This window comes from Aotus nancymaae, unplaced genomic scaffold (genome assembly GCF_030222135.1).
Source record: "Aotus nancymaae isolate 86718 unplaced genomic scaffold, 86718_ANA_hifiasm-v0.15.2.pri h1tg000108l, whole genome shotgun sequence".
Taxonomy (NCBI): Eukaryota; Metazoa; Chordata; class Mammalia; order Primates; family Aotidae; genus Aotus; species Aotus nancymaae.
Window position 1 is genome coordinate 8,898,680 of NW_026988523.1, and position 16,224 is coordinate 8,914,903.

A 16,224-nucleotide genomic window follows, 5' to 3' on the forward strand; every position below is an offset into this window, starting at 1 on the left:
GTAAGCACACACCTATTTGTCTTTGGTCTGCACTCCATTGTCACAATTCACTTTTTCTTTTGTTTCTCCCTTTTAAGAATTAGCCAGTCAAAATACTCTTCACTAATATCTCGTGATGTACAGACATCAATACATAATTTATGCGAGTTGATGGAGAGAATAACATAGCATTATAAAACAGTTCCATGGCTGAGAAGCTTGTGATCTAATAGGGCAAACACATATGAGAATAAAAACCAAGAACCGTTTTAGCACTAATAATAGTGTTTGGAAACTTATGAGAAAAAGGGAGTGAGTACGTTGGCAGGAGATAGGGGAGCTACCACCCAGCTAGCCCACGCAAAGCCATGGGCAAGTCACTGGTGGAGGCTTCACTGTTCTGACCAGCTGCTAATGAGAAATGGGCTCTTCCAAGCCAGAAGAGGCTGTCAGAAAGGCACAGGCATTTAACAGATTTCAACTGAGCTTCTGCAGATGCATCCTCTAAGGAGTAGAAAACTCCATTCTGGACCCAGGGAAGCCAAAAGGATGCCTGTATACATGAACAGAAAAATTGTGGCAAAAACACCCCAATAATACAATGATGAAAATCCTTAGCTTTGTGTCTGGGAAAAGCTTGGTTTAGCTGTGAGTGAGTGAAACCAGCTCAATAAACGTCAGCAATTTGAAGACATCTGGTCTTTATTTTTGGACTTTTGTACACTTAAGAGGATTATGGTTATATGATATAGAGGCTATTTCGTTTTGTCAATCTACAGGATTTCTTATAATGGGAATCCCTCACATTTAGAATAGAACCTTGCTCTCCAAAGTTGCCTTCAGATTTTTAAATATTAACTCTGCATCCCCCAGAGTGATTTTCTGAGGGAGTTTTCAACCTCAAAGGAAGGAAAGAGATTGTTTTAATAGATAAATTGAGTTATAGAGTGGATATTTATTTTACCCTGGTTGGTGAAACCTCCAATAACTTCAATATTCTATGACTACCAAAAGGAATTCTTATGTTCTTGCTAAACTCTGATGTTATTTTTTTCTGTCTCTCTTTTGTCTTCTCTTCTACCTTCTGTTTGTCTTTAGCCATCTCCTACCTATGCCCGTTCCTATCAGATGAAAAATTTTTTTAATCTGATAGTTATTGGTGATCTGATGTTTATTTTCCATCTACCACTCTTCGTATTGAGATGGAAAAGTTTTCTTCACCCCCTTGTGGGACTTGTGACAAAGGCGGCTCATTTACTTAGTCATCAAGCTCAAACCCCTTGCAGGAGGGGGAGCACACAGGTGAGTGGGTTCAGTAACCAGGGCTAGTGCCAGCAGGAATGAACCCCATACCAGCCCACAGCAGCATCTAGGGGATTATCTGTGACTTCTGGAGCCCCAGAAGACATGTGTTACAATCAGTGCTCTTTTAGGATTTGCTGTCCATGATGGTTAAGTGTTAAACAGCTCATGGAGAGTCAGTGTGACACCTTGTGGAGAGTCAGTGTGAAAGCCTCTTGCGCCAGCACCTGGATCCTTGTCTGGTGCCCAAGAGGAATGAGGTCACACAGACTTGAAGGATGATGAATGTGGAGATTTTATTGAGTGGTGGAAATGACTGTTAGCAGGATGGGGAGTTGAAAAGGAGATGGAATGGGAGATAATCTTCCCCTGGAATTTGGCTGTCCCCAGCCAAACTCCTCTCTGATCATCTCCAGCTGAACTCCTCTCCAATGTCCAGCTGCCTCTTCTCCTCTTGATGTTCAGACTCTGTTTCTTTTCTCTCCTTTTCCGCTATGCTGCTCTACTCCTCTGCCAGTGGAGCTTGAGGTTTTCATGGGTACAGGATGGGGTGTGTGGCAGGTCAGGGTGATTTTGGAAAAAGCAACATTTGGGAGGGAAAATAGGAATGCATGTTCTCATTTAGGGTTGTAGGTCCAGGCTCGAGGGTGGAGCCCTCGCCAGGGACCCCACCCTTTTCTACCCAGTATTTCCTACCCAGTATTTCCCTGCCTCCTGTCCATATCAATATCCATTGGCCAATGACCTGGTGCCTCCCCAATCCTCTTTATGTCTCCCATGTTCCCCTACTTTTTTTTTTTTACCCTTCTAGCCCGTCATTTCTGACATTCCCTACTTCCTCTGTTAATACCTGTGTTGAGTTCCATTGCCCAGGACTCTGCCAGGTGATTGACTGTATTAGACAAATTATTTGTAGTAAAGCTGTTAATAGCCTACAGATGGCTCTGGGGCTTCCCCCTATCTGATAACATTTGCATTTTCATTAGAGATTTCAATGTCAAAGAGGTCAGTTTGGGGTTCCTGCACCTGGGCAGGCTTTACTCTGATTTTCTCCCCATCTGGCTGCCCATTGAGCCACCTTTAGAGCAGGCACCTGCTCTCAGGTCATGGCTCCTGCAAGCTGGTTGGATTTATTGCTGTCTTATTCCAGTGCTTTTTCAGTTATCATGGTGTTTTTCAATCTATTCTAGAAGCAAAGGGCACAGGAAGAGACAGTAGGCAGAGGGAAAGAAACATTGCAAACTGGATAAAGAGCCAGGCCACTGGGCTGAGGCATTCTGTCTGTGGAAAGGCCCATTGGGTACCAATGGTATTGCTGTCCATTAAAGAAAATCCATAGGCTTTTTAAAAATGCATTTTCACCTTAATATAGCAGGAGCAGCCACTCTGCCGTGCAATTCCTGAGGATTTATGGCTGGCTGGGGTTAATGATTTGAGGTGTTCTTTCTTGTGCCTCATTAATCCCGCACGAAGTGCGTGTGCTGAGATGGTTATTCAGCTCAGGTGGGCTCCAGAGGCACCAGCGTTCTCCACTCCAGCTCCAAGGTGGCTGCAGGGGCCAGGCCACAGGAGCTCTCAGCCCCCGTGCAGGCTCTGTCTACACCACCATGTCCCTCAGAGCCTGGGTTAGTGACCCCACAGACGGCATTATGAGTCCTAGGTAAGTTTTGGCAGCCAATTTTCTTAGTTACTGGTGTTGTCGATATGACTCTATGACTTCCGCCTTTACCCTTTACCACAGAAAGATTGAGAAAGACAGAGTTGGCCTCATCTGAGAAGTGTGAGTGCAATGCTCCTTATCCACAGGCGACAGAAGGGACTTGACCCACTGAAGGGGCAGAACTGATATCAGAACAGAGTCTCAGTAGCCCAAGGTGCTTTCTGAAGATCAGAATGTATTGCATTTTCGTTGGGGGAGTTCTAACTTTTCGGAGGCAGTAGCGTTTCTAGAATATTCTCCTATACCTTTCTGTCCCACTTCCTCCCTTCTACAAATATTAATTGAGCCCTTACTAAGGCACCAGTGTAGATATTGAGGGCACAGCCATGAACAAGAGGAACAGGGTCCTGTCTTCAGGTTTTTGACATTTTAGTGTGCTTGGGGTGTGTGGCCAGACAACAAACATATAAACCTTTCATCTTTTTACAAACCCATGGCTCAGGCAGAATAGGTGTACCCATATCTATTTCTTAAATAAGAGACCTGAAACGTTGGAGCAGTCAGGTGATCTTTTCAGGTAAGCCAGTTTGCGCATTCATTAGCTTATCTATCAGACAGATTTATCAACAGCAGCCATCTCTCAGCTCATCTCCTAGACTTTGAGTTATAAAGATGACTAGGGTATGAGTCTTGCCTTCCAGAACTCACAATACAGTGTTAAAGAAGCCACACAAATATGCCAAAATATTCTAATCAGAAAACTGCTATAATGGGATCTTTGCTTACAAAACAGGGGCTTGAAAGAACCATCTGCCTGAGAGAGAGAACCAAAGTCAGCCACAAGTTTAAGGCTCTCTTCTGGCAGTAGGGCTGGGAGAATCTGCTCGATAACACTTGTTGGATTGAATTGAGCCAGCTATTCAAGGGCTGGCTTCACTATCTGGTTTAAAATGTGTCCCCAGGACATCAGAAATCATATATTCAAATTAAGCAAAAATAACCTCCTCATTCCAAACAAAAATAGAAATTGTTCCACTTTTGGTCAGGCATCCTGCTTTTACGTGATTAATTAAAAACAACGTAGTCACTAAGCTGCAATATAAATGACAAATTATCTATGTCTTATTTATTAATGTAAAAATGCCCAGAAATTCCTCCTAGAGTCTGTTTCATCCACCCTCATCCTTCCTGTATACCTCCCTACCTCCATTAGGCAGGCTATAATTGAGAAATACTTACACCTAGCCTCAACCATGGCAGCGTAGAAAGAGCCACTAAACTCGGGAAACCTGGGTTTTTGTTCTGAGCCTGTCATTAGCTAAAATTCTGACCATGGGTAAGTAACTTAAGCTTTATTTTCCTTTATTTTTCTTTCCTTTTGTTCCTTCCTCCCTTCCTTCCTTCCCTCCCTTTCTCTCTCTCCCTCCCTCCCTCTTTCTTTTCTTTCTTTCTCTTTCTCTCTTTCTCTCCTTTCTTTCCAGGGTCTTGCTGTGTCTTCCAGGCTGGAGTTAGTGGTGTGATTGCAGGCTTGATCTCCCAGGTTCAAGCAATCTTCCCACTTCAGCCTTCTTAGTAGTTGGAACCACAGGCAAACACCACCACACCTGGTTAATTTTTAAATCTTTTGTAGAGATGGGCTCTCCTTATGTTGCCCAGGCTAATCTTCGCTCCTGAGCTCAAGTGATTCTCCTGTCGCAGCCTTCTAAAGTGCTAGGATTATAGGCATGAGCCACGTTGCCAGACCTCACTTCACCTCTTGAGGTTTCAGTTTCCTAAAATACAAACTGGGATTGTCATCCTTGTCATATCTTACATCACAGGTCCTTGTAAGGACCAAGTGGTAATACCGGGTGGTAGCAAGAGAATAGAAAATTCCAGGCAGCAGTTGCACTTGACTAGCAAAAGGAAACTTTTGAAATAGCTGCATAAACTAGGGGTTGATAAGACCCTGAAAACCAAATGTAGTCCAAGCTGGCTAAGATCAGCTGGACCCAATATGGTGCTTGATTTGATGTGGGTTTCACCTATAACCTCATTATATGTTCATTAACGTAACAAATCACACATTCACCAGTGCCGTGATAGTCTGGGAACACCCAAATTGATGTAAAAATGGGTGTTACCACAGTTCCAGGAAATGCTCATCTTTTCTGAGGAATCTTCATGAATATTCCACCCCTTGGTTAAAGAAACTCATATAGATAGAAGTCCTGAACCCCACTGGGCATGACTCTCTCTCTTGAGCAGACACACACTCCCTTTTCTTGAGTGTGTATTTTTTGCTTTGTGATACATCTCTGCACTTTTACTATTTTCCAACTCATCCTTGAATTCCTTCTCACAACAGTATCAAGAGCCTGAACGCCGGCCAGGGTTGAGGTCCTACTGCTGTTTGGGGACCTCCCCAAGCCCACCAGTATCAAAAGCATATGGTCTGTGGCAGTGATTAAGGAGCAAAACACTTGGTATGTATTGGGGGTGTCATTATTACCATAGCATGTCCACTGACTGAACAAGATGCTAGACGTTTGCTAATTTGGCTTGTGCAGGGGAGTGTTAGACTTTTTATATTCTTTTGGCATCAGAGGGCTGGGACACAACCCTGTAATTGGGGATAAGCATCCCTTTAGCATCATTGTTCCCATCCAAGGGTCAGGATCCCACTTAATGGCTCAGTTTCCCCAGTCTAATAAATTGTAACAAATTGTCTCATTTTTCTTTGATAAGTGACAACCTTTGGCTGCCTGGTCTTCTTTCAGGCTGCAACTGCTTCTATGAGCTGGCAACTCCAGTTCTCCTGGGCCTCATCCGGGCCTGTGCAGGAAGACCATGGAGTGGATTAGGATGAGGGTTATTCACATCCTCTGCAGACACCTTCTCGTGTTCAGTGTCTGCTTGGCTGGCATTAAAGGCAGAGGGAGTGCTGAGGATGGGTGTGTGTGGGGTGCAGGAAGGAAAGGATGGGTAGGGAGAGTTCTATTGCTAAGCTTAGAGAGGGTTATGAGAGGAAAAGCAGGTTGAGGGGAAAGCAGTGTGGGAGGATATAATTGAGCCAAATATCTTATTGGAACAGACAGAAGTGATAATATTTATTTCTTCTGTAGATGCACTGATTATGTTGTCCAGGTCAAAAATAGAAACTGTGGACTATGAGCTAACAGATATATTTTTGAGGACAACAGGACAGTGTAGTTTGAATATAGACTGTCTGAGAAAATTCTGGAAGTGTGATTTCTTATGTGTATGACCTCATACTCTCCCATAATTTCTTCTTTTTAAAAATTTAACCTCTAGAGTATAGGACACTCCCATAATTTCAAATCTTGTTGAGTCTGGTTTTGCCGTTGGGCACCTTTGAGAAGTTCGTGTTTGTGTTTCTTCTATCTACTCATTCTTTCTTTCTTTTCAACAAATATTTATTGAGCACCTACAATGTGTGGCCCACTTCATCGGTGTGGGATCCGTGTAGTCACAAAGGGCCTTACACTTAGGAGGGCCCTGTGTTTGGTTCAATGCACTATTCCCATCTTGAAATTTGTAATATTTTTCAAACAAGAAGTTCTGATTTTTATTTTGCACGAGGCCCTGTAAATTATGTATTTGGGCTGGGTACAGTGGTTCACACCTGTAATCCCAGTACTTTGGGAGGCTGAGGCAGGTGGATCACCTGAGGCTGGGAGTTTGAGACCAACCTGACCAACATGAAGAAACCCTATCTCCACTAAAAACACAAAATTAGCTGGGCATGGTGGTGCGTGCCTGTAATCCCAGCTACTCGGGAGGCTGAGGCAGGAGAATTGCTTGAACCCGGGAGGCAGAGGTTATGGTGAGCTGAGATCACACCATTGCACTCCAGTCTAGGCAACAAGAGCAAAACTCTGTCTCAAAATAAAAATGTATCTTATCCTGATGGGGTACCATATTGAGTGTTGGGGATACAAAGATGAAAAGATACTTTTTCCCCAAACTGTAACTGTCACCAGCTCTTTGCTTGGGCAGTACCCCGGTGCTGGTCGTGACTCTCTACATAGTCACTGCTAAACACTGCCATAGCTAACTGGGATTTGAAGAGTTTCTTCTTAACTAATTCGCTATAAAGCACTCCAAATTACATAAATAATTTTTTAATTATAAAAATAACAGAAGTTACTGTAGAAAATTAGAACTATGCAGAAAAATATGAAGAAAATATTAAACAATCCATGATCCCAACATTCATATGCAATGGTTATCACTGGATAGCTGAGACTAGGTATTTTCACTTTGAATTATTCATATTTTTAAATAAAAGTAGGCTTCTAATGTACATATAATTTTATAATCTTGCATTTTCACTTAAAATTGAATATTTGCTATTTCCCAAGACATAAAATAATTTCCAAAACATGGTGTTCTATGTTTGTAGCATTCTATTACATGGATGTGCCATGATATATTTTCTTCCTTCCCATTTTTTTGGGGTACATGTAGGTTGTTTTCAGTTTTTTGCTGTGGTAAATGTCACTTGAATGAACATCCTTATATATACATCTTTGTCTGCTTCTTTGGTTATTTTCTTAGGATAAACTTCAAAAAGCAAAATGACTGGTTAAAAGGGTATGGAGAGTCATGACACACATGCAAATCATTTCCAGAAGACTGAAACAACTTTTGCTCTCACCAGTAGTGAATGGGAGACCCTATTTCACAAGTCTGCCTATACTGGCTATTTTTATTTTTCACAGTGGTTGTCCAAGTTAACAGGTGACAATGTTTATTTGATTACTTGTTAGATTAGATACAGTTTTTCCTGTATTTATTCGGCACATATATCACCCGTTTGTTTTCAAAAGCTGCAAAAACTCTGAAATTTAACTCATATTTTAATATTTAATACAAAATTACCTTTTTCATTGTTTCTTTTCTACTGTAATCTCATGCCTATCCTGACCCATGCCATTCTTTTTCATTTTTAACTTTTAAGCTCAGGAGTACATGTGCAGGCTTGTTATATAGGTAAACTGGTGTCATGGGGTTTGTTGCACAGATTATTTCATCACACAGGTATTAAGCCTAGTACCCATTAGTTATTTTCCCAATCGTCTCCCTCCTGCCACTCTCCACCCTCCAATAGGCCCCAGTGTGTGTTCCCCTCTATGTGTCCATGTTGTCATCATTTAGTTTCCTCTTGTGAGAACGAGTGTGTCTGGTTTTCTGTTCCTGTATGTCACAACTCTTATAAGCTGTCTTATCAGACCTTTTATTCATTCGCCTATGAGAATGCTCCACTTTTTCTTAGTTATCTATAAATTAGTTATCTATTAAATGCCTTAGGTTTTAAAAAATATGTTAGGCAGCATGCAGAATTAGGTCTAAGTGACAGATAATGTGTGCATGTTTAACATGTTATCACTGCTGAAGTGTATTATCTTTAATTTTTAAACTTGAAGAATTATTTTCTATATAGAAACTTCATATAGAAGCTTAATGAGGTCCTATATGGGATTGGATTATTGCAAAGAAAATAAACTTTTTGTAATTGGAAAAATTGCTGCAAAGGCCAAATAAACATTGGCCAAGCTGCTGTAGATGGATTCTTGCCCTAGGCAAGAGGTTGGACTGAGTGAGTAATGTCCAGTCATTTGTGATTCTCTTTCTATACTTCTAATGATAAAATGTCAAGCACCGTCATCTGATTGGCTAGGGCCCTTCCAATTCTAATTTATGAATAGTTACCTCCAGGTACATTCAGGCCTTCCTGGGTCAAGCAAGTTATATTAAATATTAATAATAGTATATTATGTGAGATGAAAAGATACTAAGTTCCAAATGATATGATAAAGAGGACCATGCTTATATATTACCGGGAGTTAAAAAAGAGGAATCTTATGAGTGCTTTAGAAATCAGGGAAGGTCTCAGGGAGAGAATGAGCCTTGAATGAATCAGAGTCTGTGCAGCAGAGAGAGGTATGAAGGCTTTCTAGATGCAGAGAACAACAGTGTGGTTTGCCATGCTATGAACCCCACTGGGGGTGGCCCTGTGTATCTGTCACAGCACAGACTGAAGGTCGAATTAGGGAAAAAGGGGTTTGTCATCTTAGAAAGCCAAAAATTCCCTGCAACATGAGTAAGAAAAAGAGTTTCCAGAGTTAAAGGCAACTTCCCTCCAGGACTCCACAGTGAAATTCTGGTTAGGCGCACCTGTTTTGTGTAGAAATCCTAAGTCGTATTTTGTAGCTCTGAGACCTTATTGGAGGTCCAGCCATTCTGCAATACTGTCATGTATCGCTTAATGATGGAAAAGTGTTCTGAGAAATGCATTGTTAGATGATTTCATCGTCACGTGAACATCATGGGTGCAGTTACACAAACCTACTCTGTATAGCCTATTCACCTAGGCTTTATGGCGTAACCTGTCGCTCCTACAAACCTGTACAGCATGATGCTGTACTGAATACTGTAGGCAACTGCAACACAATGGTATTTGTGTATTTAAAGATCTCCAAACATAGAAAAGGCAGAGTAACAATACAATTTTGTAATCTTATGGGACCACTGTCATTTATGCAGTCCATCGTTGACAGAAACGTTATGTGACACACGATTGTAAGTTCAAGCAATCTGAGGAGCTTTACTCCTCCTTTTCAGATCTTTCTCCCTGAGTTTTTATTCTCATTGTTAGAAGTGCCGGCACATCACATTAGTTGGAAATAGAGAACAGCACTTGCCTTGTGGGAGGTCAACTTCAGCTTCCCCATGTGAACTTTGAGAAGCTGCTTTCGCATTTGGAAGACTCTCTTTGTAATGAAGATGGGTTCTGGGGCAAGGAAGAGAGTCCTATCACCTCAGCTGTTTTTTGAATCAGGGGCAGTGGATTCCTCATTTAGTCAGTTGATAGGGCCAGGTGCTAGTGAGGCTAAAGTGATGGGTTCAATTCTCAGTGGAGCCTGCTAACTTCACTTTGTTTCACAAATGGTCCCAAGTTATACTTCCTATTCTCACCTGTCAGTTTACAAAGTCACTAATTTGGGGAGCTAGGTGTTGGCACTTCAGTACAAACCTCTTTCTCAATTATGCCTCACAACTGAGACACTAGACACATAATTGGTGCTTCGTGAATCTGTTTGATGAGTATTTGTGGAACCACTGCAATGTACCAGGAACTGTATTAGGTGCTGAAAATGCAGATTAAATCAAGACACTTTCTGTACAGTGGATTTGATGAATATATGAAGAATAGCATTTGCATGCAGAGACCTAAGAGGGGCTGGCTGGGGAGAGTGAGATGCAGCAAGGGGTGTGAGATCAAGGGTGCCCATCATAAAGTGGACAAAATGCGACAGATGGGGACAATCCAAAAAGGAGCACTATTTCAGAACTCCATTTATCTCAAGGTTTGTGGATTCAAGTCGCTTAGTTTTGCTGAATTCACATTTGGACTATGTGAGTAAGCACCAGAGAGGAAGGTGATGTTTAACACAGGCCTCTGAGATTCTTCCATCCTGAATGTCTCTGGGCCCCCGCATTCCTCCCTCAAAATGCTTTTAATAGGAGAGCTTCAGACTGAGTTTTTCCTTTGTACTCAGTTAGGGGCTTTGTTGATGTGGGAAGAGCATTTGGGTCTTTAACCAGCACCAGGAAAAGCAAATCTGCTCATTAGAACTCACGGCTTTTAGGTCCACCCATAATTAGGGAGGGGGTATTAGTTTGAAAGGCAGCCATGTCAATCAACTGAGCAAATTCTCATTGCCAACTCTTTATGGATACCTTTCCAGGTGTACAGTTTCATCTCTTCTTTATTCCTCCTAGCTAAGCACTGGGAAAGTGATTGGGGAGGTTCACTCACCTAGTTTGGCTCCAGCTCTCCTGCATGTGAGGTGGGCATGGAAATAATCAGGGAGATCAGAGGAAGATGTGAGTGAGTGCAGCATCTTCTGCACAGGGCCCTCTCTGTATCCCTCGTGCCCACTCATCCTTCACATGAAGGTGCATATTGATTTTAAGAGCTGATAGCTCATTGGATACAGGGGTTGATTTGGCCACTTAGGTACCTGCCTCCTTGCCCCTCCTGCCTCCAGGTGTGCCCTTTCTCAAGAAGAGTTTCCCTGAAAGAGGAATGTTGATCCCCTGCTAGGGTTTCTCTTCGTAGGGTACTTTGGGACATACATCCTTTAAAAAGCATGATCTTAATAAATAAGAATACTATGTTTATGGAACATATACTACTTGTCTGGTACTGTTTTTGGCAATTCAAATGCATTATTTCATTAAAAGCTCACCAGATTTTAATAACTTGTAAGAGCTGGAAGAATCAGGATTCAAGCCCGGAATTCCCAACTTCAAGCTCTGTTGCTAACTGCCATCCCATCCTGCCTCCAAATATTGGCAATGTGTTCATACACTCAGTTGCTTGGATGGTGGCAGCCAACATGAAAGGAACAGAATTTGTCTCGATAACATTTTTTGCTGCTTCAATTTCCTTGATAAGCCCAAGTCTTTTGAGTAAGGCAATGCTTCTCCTTCCTCAGGTCTTTGTGGCTTTCTCTTAAGCCTAACTGTTGGAAAAATACTTTTCTATCAGAAAGAACAGTTTCTGATCACTCTGGTATCTATTGAATGCACTAGTCCCTTCTTCTCTCCCTTACCTTGCTTTCTCTTCTGTTTCTGGGAGAGGGAGTAGGTGGGGTGCTGCTGAGCATGAAATCTAGATACATACTGTAACACACACACCCCTCTAGCACCCCACCAACATGTCTGCAAGTGGAATATGGAAAATGGCCCAGGATTAACAGCACCTTGGGCAGAAATGGGGACCTCAGCTTGGGTGGTGTCTCGGGAAGTGGCTACTGTCTTAAAGAATTAAGTGAGCAATTGCGTACTTTTGTCCAGCCGGGGAAAACAGCTCCCACTAGAAAAGGCAAAGAAACCTGACTATAGTATTTCTTGGCAACTGGCCTGAGTGACTGCTTTTGATAACATCCATTGGGCCAAAGTTCTGGATTGTTTTATAGCATGACTCTGCTCTCACCTCCCAGACACGGGAGGGTCCAAGACACTTCACACCCCGCCCCCCAACAGGAGTCCACAGCATTTGTCATCTGGGATGCATCAGACACTTCACCACAGCCCACAGTACATGTTCCAGGGCCACAAACACATGGCTTCCTGAGCTCTTTGCTCACTCTAACATGTGAAATGTGTATTGTGAGCTGAAATGTGTACTACTGGCCACTGGTTCTCATTCCATGCTGATACTCCTTACATGCCTCTGCAGAGGAAGCTGCCAGCAACTTGATAGGGATTTTTAAGGGATTGAGGAAGGGACTTGTCTTCCAAAATACCGTCCAGAAAATGTGATGGAATTTCTGTAACAGGAAACAGAGTGTTCAGTTTAGTTAAATCTCCAAATGCAAATAATAACAGAAATTCACACTAATATGTCAATGAAAATCACCTGCCTCCATCACCAAGCAAGAAGGTTCTCAGTGGTGAAGGTCTGGGGTTTACTTGTGGAGCTCACTCATGCAACCACAGAATTGAGCCAGGGACTCTGGACACTGAGAATAAACAACTTGTGCTGATTCTCATTTTGCCCCTGGTGGGCATCCATTTTCAGTTATTTTCCCTGCTTATCAGAAGCCACATGAACAAAAAGGTAAGGATTCTCACCTCTGTCCTTGCCTCAGTGCACAGTTGTGTAAAACAGTCTCCTTCCCTTAGTTCCTGGTGAAGATGACTCCACATCCATCCACATATTTCACCTAGCCTTTCTAGACCTAAAAGCTGGAAAGGCAGATCAGAAGGATGTGTTCTCAAGTCAGGGGAGAGGAATGATCAGGCCAGTAGACACCAGCCAGAAGTTAGGCTGACTCTAGGCTGTGTGGAACACTCCTAAAGAAGAAAAATAGAAAATAGAACTAATTGGAGGAAAGAATGCTTTCCTGAAGAAAGGCCCCATCTCCCTGAGGGCAACCAAAAAGAAAATTTAGAGAAATACTGAACTCCCAGTGAAAATGGACAAGAAGCAACAAAAATATGAAATAAAAACACCATCATTTTAAAAACAACACAACAATTCCAAGAATACTTTGTGCTTATCAGCTTTGGGCCAGCCTCCTCCAAGTGGCGTCTCCTCTAATCGTGGCTGGGGCTGATTTCTAATCTGGGGACCACTGCTTCGGGTCAGTGGATTTTTTTTTTCTAAGTTTTAGGTTGAAAGAGAGCAAGAGCTGGCCCCATGGTTTGGTTCTAAGTCCCCAGTGGCTTCTCAGGTCAAATAGCACATCCTCAGAATGTGAGGGAGCCATTGATTCTAGGATCCAGGGTTTGGCTTCTTCAGCTTTTACAGATAGTCGGTGATAGCTTGTGATACGGCTCTTCGAGTGGGATTCATGCCTTAAATCAAGAAGAACATGGGAAGGAAAGTGTTTGTTACTTGGTACAACAAGAACCCCTATTGGGGCAGTGAAAAAGCTCAGTGGAGGAAAATTACGGTGGATTCTGAGCTTGACTGGCTTGGGCCTGAGGTATTTGACGTGCTGCTGCCAGAAGGATGAGAAGAGGGACTTCTTTGCCTCTAAGTCAATTAAATTTTTCATTCCCAACTCTTTCGCTTTGCCATTTAAGACTGAGTTCAGGCTATACTACCTCTGTGAAGCTTCTCCACAGACTCCAACTCACGGTGTGTGTCTGTGTGTTTTAAAGTTTAAATTCTTTTTTAAAAAATTATAAAATAAAACACAAATACAGAAAACCAAACAAAACAAGTGTAGAGCTTAATGGATTGCTATAAGGCAAGCACTCTGTGAACCATCATCAAGATAAACAAACAGAACTTGGTCAGCCAAGTCAGAAGCCCTCCATGCACCTGTCCCAATTGCAACTGCCTCCCTCCCCATAAAAGTAACAATTATACTGACTTCCATAAAAAATCAGTTTCTTCCACCACAACTTTAGTTGTGGTTTTACCACCCAAGTGACATCCCAAACACTATAGTTTAGTTTTATCTATTTAAAAATTTTTGATATATCCTTTACATCTCTTTAAACCTACAGTTTTCCCCTCCAAACTTCAATTTTCTGTACAACGTGTGTTACTCAGGGCATTTGACCTGTAGAGTTTCTTGTATGTCGGATGTTGCTGATTGCACACTGCTGATGTGGTTCAGCATGTTCCTCCAGCCTCTGTATTTCCTGAGAACTGGCAGCTGGATTTGAAGGCTTGATGAAACTCAGAGTCTGTCTCTTTGGCAAAGATATGGGCGGCACATAAGAAAGTACATAATGTCTGGTTGTCTCTCTTTGTACTTGGCAGATATTGATTGCTCAATGCCTAGATCCATTAATTTATTGTGGGCTGCAGAATATTATAGCATAGTATTTCTTTTCTGCTTATTTGTTGAACTGTTTTTGTGAAAAGATGCATCTCTTCATCTATTATTTGATTTATCAGTGTTAAACAATTCATATAGGAAAGGCCAATAAAGGCTTGATTCTTTTATTCAATTGTTTTCAAGGTATTAAATGTTTCCCATTAATTCTCCAAAGATTAATTTTTATCTTAATTATTAGAAACTCATGTATCTATGTGTTTCTATACGTATTCAACATATTTGGTGGGTTTCAAGCCATTGTAATCATTATCTTTATGCAACTCAATTTGTCCTATCTTTGGCCAATGAGAACTTTTTTCATTGGCATTTGAATCTTTTTCATGTGATCCTCATTGGCTTTTTATTTTCCATCCCATGGCTATTTAATTTCAATAAGAAGAGATTGAGGGATCTTTGCTAAGAATCCAGATGGATAGCTTCTTTGCTATCTGATATGACAAGTCAGGCTAGGCTTATCTTATATATTTTCAGCCCCAAATATGGAATCTGCCATTTCTTCAAGAATCCCTGGTTTATTTTAATGGGAAATGGTACTTAGAAACCACAATCTAGGCACCAAGTATGTTTAGCCCTATGGTGTTGATCGTTGTTTCCATATCTTTTTAGTGGACAGAGCTAGGAAATACCTATATATTTTTAGAGAGAAAATAACTTATGAGCTGTTTTGAAACTTCCAATACAAATTTTGTTTGATAAGTTTTTACAAACCTAACAGGCTCAGAGCAGTAATATTAGTACTACTGCCACCAATATGATTACTAAGGGTTACATTTTTAAATTTTCTCTCTGCATTTGCCTCTACTTTTTGTGATTTTTGTTTCAAAAATTTCAAATAAACTTTATTTTCTAGAGTAGTTTTACATTAATAGAGAAATTGAGTATAAGGTACAAAGATTTCCCATATACTCCCTTTCCCCACATACATACCAGTTCTCTTACTGTCAGCATTTCACCCCAGAGCAAAACATTTGTTACAGTTGATGAGCCTACAATGACACATCATTATCACACAAAGTCCATAGTTAACATTAGGGTTCACTTTTTGTGCTGTACATTCTATGGATTTTGAAATACATAATGACATGTATCCCCAATCATAGTATCCTACAGAATAGTTTCACTGCCTTAAAAATCCTCTATGCTCCACCTATTCATTTCCTCCTTTTAACCCCTGACCACCACTCATTATTTTACTGTATAGTTTTGCCTTTTCTAGAATGTCATATAATTGGGATCACACAACCTACATACAGCCTTTTCAGATTGACTTTTTTTCACTTAGTAACATGCATTTAAGTTTCCTTCATGTTTTTTATGGCTTGATAGCTCATTTCTTTTTTAGTGCTGAATAATATTCCCTTACTGAAAGATATCCTGGTTGCTGGGAAATTTTGGCAATTGTGAAAAAAGGTGTTATAAACAACTGTATGCCCATTTTTGTGTAGACGTAAGTTTTCCACTCATTTGGGTAAATACCAAAAAATGTGATTGCTGGATCATATAGTAAGAGTATGTTTAGTTTTATCAGAAGCTTCCAAACTGTTTTCCAAAGTGGCTGTACCATTTTGTATTCCTACCAGCAATGAATGAGTACTCCTATTGCTCCTCATGCTTACCAGCATCTGGCATTATCAGTGTTTTGAATTTTAGTCATTTGAATAGGTATGCAGTGGTATCTCACTGCTGTTTTAATTTGCAGTTCCTGAATGATATATGATGTTGAACATCTTTTCAAATGCTTGTTTATTATTTCTTCTTTGGTGAGATTTCTGTTCCAGTCTTTTGTATATTTTCCAATCTCATTGTATTTTACCTACTTCTGCATATGTGTCATGCTTAGGATCAGAGTAGTAAGTAGGTGAATCATCCAGTGAGCCTAAGCTGTATCAACCATAGACTTCTGATATTTGA

At 41.1% G+C, this 16,224-nt stretch overlaps 1 protein-coding gene across 1 annotated transcript in view; it reads left to right on the forward strand.

Moving 5' to 3' along the window:
• The first annotated feature begins 5,167 nt into the window (after positions 1-5,167).
• The window catches only part of PAPPA2 (pappalysin 2), a 376,815-nt gene continuing 365,758 nt past the window's right edge, over positions 5,168-16,224 (forward strand). Inside the window, exon 1 of the mRNA XM_064370884.1 lies at positions 5,168-5,406. The gene's annotated coding sequence lies outside the window, so the exon portion shown is untranslated. The remainder of the gene's footprint in view (positions 5,407-16,224) is intronic.